Below are 14097 nucleotides of genomic sequence, written 5' to 3' on the forward strand. Positions count from 1 at the left end.
AACAAGTGGTATCAGAGCACTTTCCAGAGCTTGGTGGGATCTCCAAATTTTAGCAAATTTTTTTTTGGCTAGAGACGTGTTCCGGCGTCTTTAAACCACGGGATCTGTCGTTAAGCGCATAAACCTGCGGATTTGGGGAGGCATGCACGCAGGAAATACAAGAGGTGGTCACGTCTGTTGGACTCCCTTGTAACACCTGTGGGTACCCCTTCGAGTAGTAGCGCATTAGACAGAACCGCACATGGACTGTCTTCCACGTACCCTCTGGGTATATAGGAAGCCCCCTAGCTCCCTTGAAGCCTCGCCATAGATAAACCTTCGGCCGTCTTGTGGCTACAGTACACCGAGAACAACACTCGGAGAGATTACTCGCCCGTACGATAGGGTAGTCAGGTTGTACGGCTAAGGGTACGGTCGATCCTCCTTAGTTAGAGCCCTGAAACATTGGGCCGAGTACTACTGTCAGACCCTTATGTATATTGCGATCTGTAGCACCTGACACTCCTCAAGACCATAGTTCCCTTTCTATCGGGAGATCACACATCACCTATTCCAGATTAGCAAGTGCAGCAGCAGCCGACATCAGTCCCGCAGCTCCATCAGATTAGCAGCAGCAGTTGTTCCACCATTCAGATCTCTCAGATCCACTAGATCGGAGTAGTTGTGAAGGGTTCCTGTCCCTGGATATAATTTTCGCAGGAATTTTGGCAGCATTGACATTCTGAGGATTTGGCGACTGCAGTATTGATTAGGAAGGAGTAAAACTCCGTTAGGAGTTTTCCAAAAAAAAAAAAAAAAAAAACGAGTCTGGGATCTTCCGGGGCGCTTATTGGTGACCTAGCCCATCAGAATCAGGACGACGAGCTGAGCAAGGTGGTACCATTCAATTTCTTAGTAAAAATTTTTTAGGCGATCCCAATTTTTCATCAGGTTGGTGTATGGTAGAAACTCGCGCTCAAGCGATGGCCAATGAAAGGATAGACAAAATTGAAGACCATGTGAACTCCCTCCAAACTGCGGTGAAGAATATCGAACTTGAGCTTAAAGGAATAAGTCTCCAGATACATGATGCACTCCCAAAGGGCAAGGAGCCAGCCCACGAGGAGGCGTATAATGGCCATGAATACCATGAGGGTGAGTCTAGCCACTCTCATCACGTCTGGCACACCCATCCACCACCCAGTCAGTGACCTCCCAAGTTGGATATGCATAAATTTGACGGTTCTCACACGTCCGCATGGCTAGCACAAATGGAGCAGTATTTCCAATTGAATCATATCATAGATGAGGGGACTAAGCTTATGGTGGGCACCATGTACTTGGACAATGAACGATGGCAATGGAAGGAATGGCATCAGCGTTGCAATGGACATTTTCAGAATTGGGCCCAATTTGCCAAAGCTCTTCGAAGTCGCTTTGAACAGGAAGACTCATTTTTGGGGCGTCTCACTAAGCTCCGACAGACGGGTACAGTCGAGGAATATATTACTGCTTTTGAAGCCTTAGCCTTCCACACTAGGGGTCTCACAGATGAGTTCTACATGGAATGCTTTATCAGCGGTCTTAAAGAAGCCATCAAAGCTCAGGTTCTACTCCACCACCCTCCCACATGGACAGAGGCTTGCCAGGTAGCTCGTAAGGTGGAACGTGCATTAACAGCCCAATCCAGTCGCCCCAACTTCACCGCTAAAGGTCGTCCCTCATAGGCTCCCAATACGACTCAGACACTTAAGATTCAAAAGGTGTCACCTGCGGAAACGGCCGAAAGAAGGAAGCAAGGACTATGTTACTACTGTGATGAAAAATATTCCCTGGGTCATAAATGCAAAGAGCCCAAGTTTTTTCAAATAGATGCCACTGACTACAGCTCCACCGAGGAAGATCCACCACTTGAGGAACCGGAGGCGATCGAAGAAGATAACGAAAAGGAGATTGTATCTGATGAACCAATTATTTCGCTAAATGCATTGGCAGGAATTTCTTCCCCTCAAACTCTCAAAATCAGGGGTTTTCTTAAACATCGCCCAGTAGTGGTCTTGATTGATAGTGGAAGTACCCATAATTTCATCCATCAAAAGATCGCTGAAGCAACACATTGTTTCGTCAGGGCAGTTTCTAACTTCCAAGTCCAGATTGCAGATGGGGGCACAATGAAATGTGAAGGTCGCTGTGAAAATGTCAAACTTCAAATGGGGGATTATCAATTGAAAACCCACATGTTTGCAATACACATGGGGGGTTGCGACATTGTCCTAGGCGCGGAATGGCTCCGCACTCTTGGGCCAATCACAATGGATTTCCAGGAGTTATATATGAGTTTTAAGCAGAACAACTCCACACATACCCTCCGTGGACTACAGGCGGGAGCCCCCTCTATCATCAGCTCGCATAGGATGGAAAAATTGTTAAAAAAGGGCCATCATGGAGTGGTAGCTCAATTTAATGCCATCCAGGTAGTCGACACCATGTCTCTGCCAATTCATCCTGAGATGCAACAGATTTTAAATAAACATCGGACGGTCTTTGACAAGCCTCATGAGCTTCCACCTTCGCGACGGGAACATGATCATAGCATCACATTGGTTCCAGGGGCCCAACCCCCAAATGTGCGGCCATACAGATATTCGTTCACCCAAAAGAATGAAATAGAAAAAATCATCAAGGAATTGTTGGAAGCAGGTGTTATTCGTCCCAACATTAGTCCTTATTCATCCCCAGTGGTCATGGTCCTCAAGAAAGATGGGGAGTGGCGGATGTGTCCCGACTTCAGGGCCCTCAATAAGTTAACAGTCAAAGATAAATTTACCATCCCGGTGGTTGACGATTTGCTGGACGAACTCAATGGGGCTCAATTCTTCACTAAGTTGGATCTTCGCTCAGGCTACCACCAAATTCGCATGAAGGAAGTCGACATTCCCAAGACGGCTTTCAGAACTCATGAAGGCCATTATGAGTTCCTGGTCATGCCATTTGGTCTCTGTAATGCCCCCTCTACTTTTCAGAGCCTTATGAATCACCTCCTCAAACCATATCTCAGAAAATTTGTCCTTGTCTTCTTCGATGACATCCTCATCTATAGTGGCACTTGGGCGGCACATCTTCAGCATGTAGATCTACTCTTGCAACTGCTCCACATGCATAAATTATTTGTCAAGATGTCTAAGTGTTCGTTTGGCATGGAAGAAGTTGAGTATTTGGGCCACATTGTGGGGCGTGAAGGTGTCAAGGTGGACCCCAAAAAGATCCAGGCAATGCAAGAATGGCCTCAACCTAAGACCTTGAAAAGCTTGAGAGGATTTTTGGGTCTCACAGGCTATTATCGTAAATTTGTCCGCAACTATGGCCGCATAGCGAAGCCCCTAACGCAACTCCTAAAGAAAAATTCCTTCTTCTGGAACGAGGAAGCACAACAGGCATTTACCGCTCTCAAAACCGCCATGTGTTCCACTCCCGTCTTAGCACTACCGGACTTCACCAAATCATTTGTCATTGAATGTGATGCTTTGGGAACAGGTATTGGAGCGGTCTTAATGAAGGAAGGGCGACCATTGGCCTTCACCAGCCAACAACTCAGTGGGAGGAATCTGGGCCAATCTACCTACGAGAAGGAAATGATGGCCATCTTACATGCAGTCGAGACCTGGCAACCTTACTTGTTGGGGCGACGTTTCCAAATCCGCACAGATCATCACAGTCTTAAATATTTTTTGAAGCAACGCCTATCTTCCCCACAACAAAATAAATGGTTAGCCAAAATGCTGGGATATGATTATGAGATCATTTACAAGAAAGGGAAAGACAACAGTGTAGCAGATGCATTGTCGCGCCAATTTGAGGAGGAAAGTACTCTGCTCATAATTTCCCTCCCCATTCCAGACTGGATTGAAGAGGCTCGCAGGGAATGGTTTTCACATTCCGGGCTCTCCCAACTCATTTCTCAATTGCAGGTAGATCCTAATTCCAGCAAGGGCTACTCGTGGCAGAATGATATTCTTCGCTACAAGGACAGAGTCGTAATATCACCAACATCCACCCTCAAAAGTCGCATTTTGGCAGAATTGCACTCATCTCCCATTGTAGGACATTCGGGTTTTCAGAAGACGTATGCTCGCACCAGAAGATCATTTTTTTGGACCGGCATGAAACAGGACATCCTTACTTTCGTAGCAGAATGTGACGTCTGTCAACGCCACAAAGGGGAAACCGTCAACACACCAGGCACATTACAACCATTGCCCATTCCAGCGTCAATTTGGACGGAGGTCTCCATGGATTTCATTACAGGTCTTCCAAAGTCTAGGAACAAGTCAGTCATCATGGTGGTTGTGGACCGACTGTCGAAGTATGCTCATTTCTGCGCCCTACTTCAACCATTTACACCAACTTTGGTTGCTCAAACTTTCATGGATCAGATCTTCAAATTGCATGGCATGCCCACTTCTATTGTGTCCGACTGCGACCCAATCTTCACCAGTAATTTTTGGCAGGAGCTCTTCAGAATACAAGGCACTCAACTCAAACTCAGTACTTCATATCATCTGCAAACAGATGGTCAAACCGAAGCCGTCAACAAATGTCTAGAAACCTACCTGAGGTGTTTCACTTCAGAAAAGCGACACCTTTGGGTACAGTGGTTACCTCTGGCAGAATGGTGGTATAACACCAACTATCATGCCACCACCAAAATGACTCCCTATGAAGCAGTCTATGGTCAACTTCCGCCTTCCCCTACTTCTTATCTCACGGGGTGCTCCAAAGTACAAGCCGTGGATCAACTCCTACAACACCGCGCAACCATGCTCGCCCATCTGCATGAGAATCTTCATCAAGCTTAGAACCGTATGAAGCAACAGGCTGACCAACATCGCTCAGAGTGCCAATTTCATGAAGGGGATCAGGTCTTTTTGAGGCTGCAACCATATAAGCAAACCTCACTCAAAGACAAGGGTTGTCAAAAGCTCTCTCCAAAATTCTACGGACCATATCAAGTACTTTAGCGCATTGGAGAAGTGGCTTACAAGTTGGCTTTGCCACCTACAGCAAAAATCCACCCAGTTTTCCATGTATCGTGCCTCAAGAAAGTGATTGGGAACAATTGCCGAGTTCAAACCAGTCTACCTGAATTGGACGAAGAAGGGTCAATCTGGCTTCAACCTGAACAGGTTCTAGACACACGAGACAAGCACCTGCGCAGCCGCATGATTAAGGAGGTCCTCGTTAAATGGAAAGACACCTCTCCGGAAGATGCAACTTGGGAACCAGCCACTATTCTTCAGCAGTTTCCGCAGCTTCAGCCTTGAGGACAAGGCTAGTCTTAAGGGGGAGGGCATGTTAGGGTCCCACCCTAACCCCCTTATTTATGTCATGGGATCACGTCATAGTCAAGAGTCAATAAAGCCCATATTAATAATTGTAAGTGGTTAACCCGCAATTAATGACGGGACCACAGTTAGTTGCAAATGGGCGGTAATATTAGATAGATGGTAAATGGGTGGTAGTATTAGATAGATGGTATTAATAAAACCCACGGCATGGGCCCGTGGTATTGCATGTATGAGTCATATATAAAGGATAGAGACTCCCTGCGAGGATTATCGTGTCTTGTTTTGTAATCCAGCTCTGCTCTATTGGAGGTTGCCCCCTCGAAGAGGCCTGTGAACATTTCTCTCTGAGTAATAAAATCATTGCTATTCTGTGTTCTGGGTATATTTTCTTCGCATATTCTGTGTTCTGGGTATCTTTTCTTCGCATATTCTATGTTCGGTATTACTTTCCAGGTTAAGAGCATAACAGAACTTAACCGCTGAAGATTCCACATGGGAGGATGAGAATTTTATACAAAAGCATCCAGAACTACTCAAGCGTTGAGGACAACACTTTTTTGAAGGAGAGGGGCATGTTGGGTCTCTATAATACTAGTGATTACCCCATTACTATTGTAGTTGCATCCCTTATTAATATTGTTGTGCCCCTATTATCCCCATATTGTTATTACTGTGCCCCATAGAATCCCTCTATTGTTATTTTTGTGGCTTTATATTATTATTGTTAGGTCGGCTAGGTTATATTGTGACTCCTTAGACTCCTATATATAGAAAGGAGGTTTTGTCATTTGAATCATCCAAGAATTGTTCATTTATGTAATGTAAAGGAGGTTGCCCCCTCGAAGAGGCTGAATTCTAAGGCGTTGATCTATCTTTTCTATATTTTCTTGAGATGGTTTCATAACACGTTGGCATTATGGATTATGTAAGTATAAGTTTGATGTCGCCAATTTTTGCCTCTATCCGATCAAAATCCATTGCAAAATATTTTGTGACCTTTGTATTATGCCCATCAAAATTTTCAAAGAATTTGAGCCAGTTTTCTTGCTGCAATTGTTCTCTAACTTGTGGATATTCCTAAAGAAAGTTGACTCCATTGGGCTTTTATCGAACAATGACACCCATGGTGGGGAGAATTCTTAGTCTTGGACTATCTTTTTTTGACAAAGGTGATGAAGACTAGTAGGAAGAATGATTGACAGAGCTAGATGGAAAAGGGTATAGAACTTGAGGTTGAGTGATGATGAGATAAGGTGCTCGTAGAGTATTCAGTTCATAATAGGACTAGATTATTTCACATGATTTCCACAATTTTAAGATTTGATTTCACAGGATCATTAAAATTTGTAGGTTTTAACCCCATACAGAAATTACTTTCATATGAATTCTAAAACACAGAAAATAAACAATGCGAGAGCATAACACATAAAACACATATACACAGAGATTTTCCCTGGATCCCAAAACCGAGACTACCAGCTTGATTTTTAATTATTATTCCTTTCAATGTTACAATACATATTTATACATGCCGAAGCATCCAATACCATGGACTGAAAACCATCACGTCCAATACCATGGACCGAAAACCATCGCATCCAATACCATGGATCGAAAACCATCGTGTCCAATACCATGGACCGAAAAACCATCGCGTCCAGAAAACATGTGCGAAAATCATGCACAAAACCATAGGTGGGTCCACCCAACCTAACATAGGGTCCAAAACCAAAATTTTCCAGGGTGCTGCCCCAGACCCCATAAAGTGGGGTTACGGGTGCCCCTCAAACCCCTTGTTAACTATGTGGAAAGAATATAACACAACCCAACATTCTCCCACTTGTTGTTTTCTTTCCATAGGGGGCTACAAGAGGGCTTAGTCATTTTTCCAACTCTGAAATGCCCATAGTCCCTCTACACCAAGAGAACTTCTCAAAGCTCACATATTTTGTCAATGCATCTACAGTATTCTTCAAAGTGTCCACCTTTACCAACAACACCTTTTTGTCTTCTATCATATCCCTCACAAAGTGATACTGAACATCAATGTGCTTTGTCTTTGAATGACATGCGGGGTTCTTTGACAAGAAAATTGCACTTTGGCTGTCACAGTCTATCCTTATAGATTCTTGTACTAACCCCATACTTGAACACAATCTCTGCAACCAAACTGCTTCCTTGCTTGCATGAGTAGCTGCCATGTATTCTGCCTTTGTAGTTGATAGTGCCACTACAGATTGTTTCTTACTCATCCAACTGACTGCACCTCCAAATAGGTTAAACACATACCCACTTGTAGATCTTCTCTGATCCAGATCTCCAGCCCAGTTTGCATCAACAAAGCCATGAATATCCAACACTCTATCCAATCGTAGTCTTCCTTGGTAGTACAAACCATAATCACTAGTGCCACGCAAATACCTGAAAACCCGCTTCACTACTGTCCAGTGCTCCTTCCCTGGTTTTTACATAAACCTGCTCAATACTCCCACTGCATGTGAAATGTCTGGTCTAGTACAGACCATTGCATACATTAGGCTACCAACTACACTTGCATATGGAACACGGGACATGTCCTCTTACTCTTCTTGTGTCTTGGGACACTGTTCAACAGATAACCTCACACCTACAGGAATATGAACCTTCACTAGTTTACTATCATGCATATTAAACCTCTACAATATTGTCTCGACATACTTCCTCTGGTTTAACTAGAGCTTCCTCTTTGCCCAATCTTTTTTAATTTCCATGCCCAAAATATAGTTTGCAACACTAAGATCTTTCATGTCGAATTTGGAGGACAATTGGGTCTTCAAATCCTGGTTAACTTCTTTGTCATTTCCAACCAACAACATATCATCCACATACAAGACTAGATAAATAACACGGTCACCAATTAATTTAAAATACACACAGTGATCTGCTTTGCTTCTGGTGAAGCCAAGTCCCCGTATAAATGTATCAAATTTCTGATACCACATCCTTGGTGACTGTCTTAACCCATATAGAGACTTCTCTAAATTACATACCAGTTCTTTCTCACCCTTCACCACAAAGCCTTTAGGTTGCTTCATGTAGATCTCCTCTTCCAGATCCCCGTGAAGAAATGTTGTCTTCACATCCATCTGTTCTACCTCAAAATCAAAAGTAGCAGCAATAGATAAAAGTAATCTAAAAGAAGTTACCTTGGCAACAGGAGAAAAAATATCACCAAAATCAATTCCCAACACCTGGGAATAACCTTTTGCTACCAACCGAGCTTTGTATTTCTCCACTTTTCCTTCTACATTTGTCTTCTTTTTGAACACCCATTTGCTGCCAATGGGTTTCCTTCCAGCCGACAACTCCACCAGATCCCAAGCCTCATTTTTGTGCAAAGATGCCATTTCATCAACCATGGCCTCTTTCTAGAGTTTTCCATCCTCTGAATCCATTGCTTCCTTCACAATTATAGGATCATCATCAGTAACAGACAAAGCAAAATTTGAATAGAAAGCAGATGGACTATACCTTTCTGGCTGCCTTCTTTCTCGAACTGATATTCTCACAACCGGAGTTTGTGGCTCTTCATCTTCTAATTCCTTCTCTGCTGTAGAGTCTGATTCTTCCTCCTTTAGCTCAAACTCTATCTTCTCAGGTTCCTTTGGTTGGACTTCATGTTTAATAACATATTTCACCTCTCTGAACACCACATCTCGGTTGTACATAACCTTCCTTGTTACTGGGTTCCAAAGCTTATAACCCTTTAAACCATCCTTATACCCAATAAAGATGAACTTTTCAGATTTACTATCCAACTTTGTTCTTTTCTCCTTTGGAACATGTACATATGCATCACATCCAAATACCCTTAGATGTGAAAGAGAGGGTTTCTTACCAGTCCATACCTCTTGTGGAGTCTTATCCTCCAACGCTGATGAAGGTGACCTGTTGACCAGGTAACATGCAGTATCCACTGCCTCTGCCCAGAATTCCTGTCCTAACTCGGCACCACTGAGCATGCTTCTTTCCCTTTCCATCAACGTCTTGTTCATTCTTTTTGCAACTCCATTTTGCTGAGGTGTATATGGAGTAGTCTTCTGTCGTGCTATACCACACTTCTTGCAGAATTATTCAAATTCCTTACTGCAAAACTCTCCACCATTATCTGTCCTCAGCACCTTTATCTTCTTCTCTGTCTGGTTTTTCACTAAAGCCTTAAATTCTTTAAACCTATCAAAGACTTCAGATTTCTTCTTAAGAAAATATATCCATGTAATCCTTGAGAAGTCATCTATAAATGATACCCAGTACACAGACTTACCCAGTGATGGAACCTTCACAGGTTCAAACACATCACTGTGCACAAGCTCTAATATATGTTTCGCCCTATTACCACCAGAGGGGAAACTCACCCGTTTCTGCTTCCCGTATACACAATTTTCACAGAAATCAAAATCCAGAGAGCTATTACTCATACCTTCTACCATACCTTTACCATGAAGTATTCGAAGGCCCTTCTCTCCAATATGTCCAAGCCTTTGATGCCACAGCATGGTCTTTTCTCTAGAGACCACTAGATTTTTTGCTCCACTTTCAGGAACCACGGAACTATTGCACCCATCAACAACAATGCTACCTTGTAGCTTGTATAGAGTTCCAATCCGAACTCCCCACATCAATACCAGTGCTCCCCGAACCGTCTTGCAGGTATCCTTCTCAAACATTGTTTTTACACCTGCATCATCCAACTTACTAACATAAATCAGATTTCAGGCTAATGCAGGAATATGCAGAACACCCGGAAGTGTTCTAACCCTTCCACCTTGCAACTTCAACTTTACTTTTCTGCGACCAATGATTCTAGCCTTCCTATCATCCCCTACGAAGACATCACCACCATCATATTTCTCATACTCACAAAACCACTCTCTATGGGGAGTGAAGTGAAAGGATGCACTTGAGTCAATCAACCATGCCTCATGATCTACATGTGTACTTGAAGAAGCCAAGTACACATCCCCACCTTCATCTGAGGTGGTTTTCACCTCTGCAGAAGGAGCCTCTGTTACACAGTAATTTGTCACTGTCTTCCTCCCAGTCTTCCTATTGTGTCATGAGTCCAAAATCATTCATGCTCTTGCTCTCTGATGTTGCCAAATGACCCACTTTGCCAAATTTTCTGCCTCATCGCGTCTGTTGGCCAAATAAATGTGCTGAAGGGCACTCCAAAACAGTCTAGAAGTGCTGACATCGTGGAAGTACACGTGATTCTGCGATGGTCGAATTTCAAGTGACAGCGCAACTATTGTTTGTATTTTCCCGTGATGACATGACTAGCTCAGTTATGCAATAGCGATGTCAGCGTGGCAGACCAGTTATGTGCCCGCGATGGTCCAGTTTGGGTGAGTTCGTTCCAACAGTCAGCCTTCCAGATGACTCTAGACATGGTTGTAGGCCTTGTTTATGTCGCCCTCCTTTCTCTGGCGTGGCTGTTCCGTCATTTGTGCTACCTTCCTTGGAGATAAGCTCATCCTCCCACCATTCATGGGGACTCCTTCTCCTATTTAAGCTCTCACCATTGCTATGTGCTGCTAGTTTTTTTTGGACAGTTTTGGAATTCTTAGTCTTTGGAGTGTTGCTGATAGTATTGTGAGCTTGTTAGATAGCTGGTGTGACAAGTGTGGGATTGTTTTAGAGTTTGATGAAGGTTGTGAAGTGCTTTTGTCTTGTGTAAAACTTGTGAGTAAGAGAGACTTGTATGTTGGGAGATCCATCTTCAAGGGTGAATGCTTGAGGAACATGCTAGCTGGACCCTCCTGAGAAGGCTTGCGACATCAAGACTTGGGTTGTAAGCTTACTCTGTTTTATATTTAATGCAATCAATGATGTTTTCCTATGTCTTGTATGCAATGTACTAGATAGCTCATGATTTCTTGACTTTATGGGTAAATAGATCATTGTTGTATCCGGTTACGTGCTTTGTTGTATTTCCTTTGCTTTGTTTCAGGTTAATCACTCATTAGAAGAAGGAAGCGGAAGCTGGAGTAGTGCAACAGAACTCCATCGACCACTGGTTGAGGTAGGCCTCCAACTTGAACTATTTAAGGAAAGCTATTGTTGATTTGTCCTTGTTTGTGACTAGACCCACTCTAGGGCTAGAGGGGTTGCCTCTATGTGCAGAGGGAACACTTTCCTGCATCACAAATTGGCGACTCCGCTGGGGAGCTGGCCTTTGTTCTTTTCTTGTTCACCCTTGCCTTGTTTTTGTTTTGGTCTCTTTTCAAGTTTTTGGGGATTAGTTGTCTGTTTTCTGAGTTTCCTGGCCTGAGTTGGGAAGTGTCCTTTTTTGTTTAAAGATTGACTATTTTGGTCTGGGAGTTTTTGGCCCGGCTGTGGCTATTTTTGAACATCATCACGTTTTTTAGTTTAACAGTCGCACTGTCATCGCGTCACCCTTTTTGTAATTTCCTATCCATCGCGTTATTACACCTAACAGTCGTGACGGTTCTGTAAATCGAACCATCTCGGAAAAGGCGTGTACTTCCGTGCTATCATCGCTTAGTTGCTGCGTGTTGTTCTTTATCAGCGCTTTGTTGCTGTGTATTGCCCGCGCTGATTGCTGTAGAATTGAATTTTTTCAATTCTGCCTCCTGAGTCCGTCAGTCTTGCTAGTCCCTGTTGTTCTCACTCGGTTGATGATTTGTTTTTCACTGTTTAGAGGTTGAGGCACTTTCTTGTGAGCTTTGTTGAGTGAATCTTGTCTTTTTCTTGCTTTGTGACCTAGTTTCATTGTTTCAAGTCTTTTGGATCAATTTCACTTGGTTGCTTGTTTGCAAAGATTCGTTTGCTGCTTGCCGTTGGTTTGATTGAACTTCCCCCTTCGCTTGCTTTGGGTTGATTGTTTAGTGATTGTTATTGGACCAATCTTAGCATTGTTTCAATTTCTCTTCACTACCCGGACATAGATTACAATTGTTTGGATCAACCGTTTTTCCACATTTGTTTGTTGTCGATTGGTTTCTTTAGATTAAAGGCATCAAAATCAACAAGCTGCATTTCATTTAGCATGCGAAAGTGAAAGTAAATTTGCATTTCAAGTTGCATATTGAAAAGCGAATGATTAGATCTCTCATTGGTAGTACCCATGCATTTAGGAATTGATGTCTGCTTGCATTGAGTGACTGTTTGTTACCTTGGTTTTCTTGGTTTGGGAATGATCTCTCTACCCTCCCATAGGTAGGTGTTCATCGAAGAAAAGAATATTTCATTCATTTTAGCTGCATCCTAGGCTTTGAAATATACATACGGTAAGGCCTGAAAACTGAAACATAATCGAAGATCAACTTTAAAATGAACTTAATAAATCTAACAACGCATTGGAACATAACACACACATTTAGAGGTCTAGGCTAGAGACGTGCTCCGGCATCGTTAAACCTAGTCACTTTTGTTTCCACTCAAGGTTGGGTGATTCCTCCTTCTGTGACTCAATAGTGGTCTAATACGGATTTGTGCTCCCACGTACCGTCGAGTATATGGGGAGACCCCACTAGGTTATCATCCTTTATCCATAGGAATCCGTGTCTGCCGCCTTACAAGCCGTAACGCACCGAGCATAGCATTTGGGAAGATTGACTGCCATATGGAAAGTCCTTGGTTTTTATATGATTGCTAAGGTGTATATGCAGTTTTACAGATTTGTCTGATAAACCTTTTTTCCTAGTTCTCCAGAGTAGTCACTTTCGTTCCTTTTCAGACTCCCTAAAAGAAAAGGTCCATCTGAGCACTTGTCACTTCAGGCTCATTAAATATTCGAAGGCGACTAGAGTCATCTTTTGTCCTTTTCTCGACTCTTTAAAAATTAAAAGGTCAAGTTTTGTTCTTATGTCTTAAAATTTATTCGGCCACGATTCACATTTTCCCGATTAGATATTGTTTGCGTTAGGTTGAGTAGGGTTCTTTCTCGTTCTCGATGGCAACATTCCCCGAGTCTACCGGCCAATTTTTTCCCCAGATGGAAATCCTGGTCTGTTTCCTCCTTTTGGAAATGCCGGTGCTCCGTATATGGCAACACTATCATTCCCTGGGTTAACCATCGGTTTGCCTGTATGGTTGTTTTCAACTTCGGTGGTTCCAAGTGCCATGACTCCTGTTCCACCGTCTCCTTCGTCCGAACCAAGACATGTTGATTCCAAGGTTGAGCCTACGCCTTCTTCCCCTGTTTCCTCCTCCCCCTCTCCTCCTTTGCCTAGTGAAAGTTTCACATCTAGTAACCAGGAGACTAAGAAGAAGAAGAAGAAGAAGACGAAGAAGAAGAAGAAGTCCGATAAATGCAAGGCCACCTATGCAGTTACTGCTCCGAGTACATCTCAGGTCGAACCACCTTCTGCTCCTCCGCAGAAGGTTAAGTTTCCTTGTAAATTATGCAAGGATGACCATCTTCTTCGTGATTGTCCTGGCATTCCGAGGATCCTAGAAGTATGGTCTCATGATCCAGTTCGTCCCTCATCGTCCTCTAAAGCTCAAGGCGATGCTATTCTAGCAACTGGAAATGGTAAGAAGGAAGGGAAGATTTGATTTCCCTATAGATTGTGTGAAGGCATCCATCCCCTTCACCTTTGTTCGCTCATGGATAAAGCTTCCACCATTTTGGAAAGTCTTACAGCTTCTTCACCCCAACTTCCCGTTGGTTATCAGCAGCTCTCTTTAGACCCTCCCTCCATTGATAAAGAGAATGACTTAGATTCTTCTCTTGTCTGTCCTCCTCCTCCCGAGCCTGGCTACGCTAAGC

This window comes from Pinus tabuliformis, chromosome 3_1 (genome assembly GCF_031772625.1).
Source record: "Pinus tabuliformis cultivar Carrire ecotype Pingquan chromosome 3_1, CPIR1, whole genome shotgun sequence".
Classification (NCBI taxonomy): Eukaryota; Viridiplantae; Streptophyta; class Pinopsida; order Pinales; family Pinaceae; genus Pinus; species Pinus tabuliformis.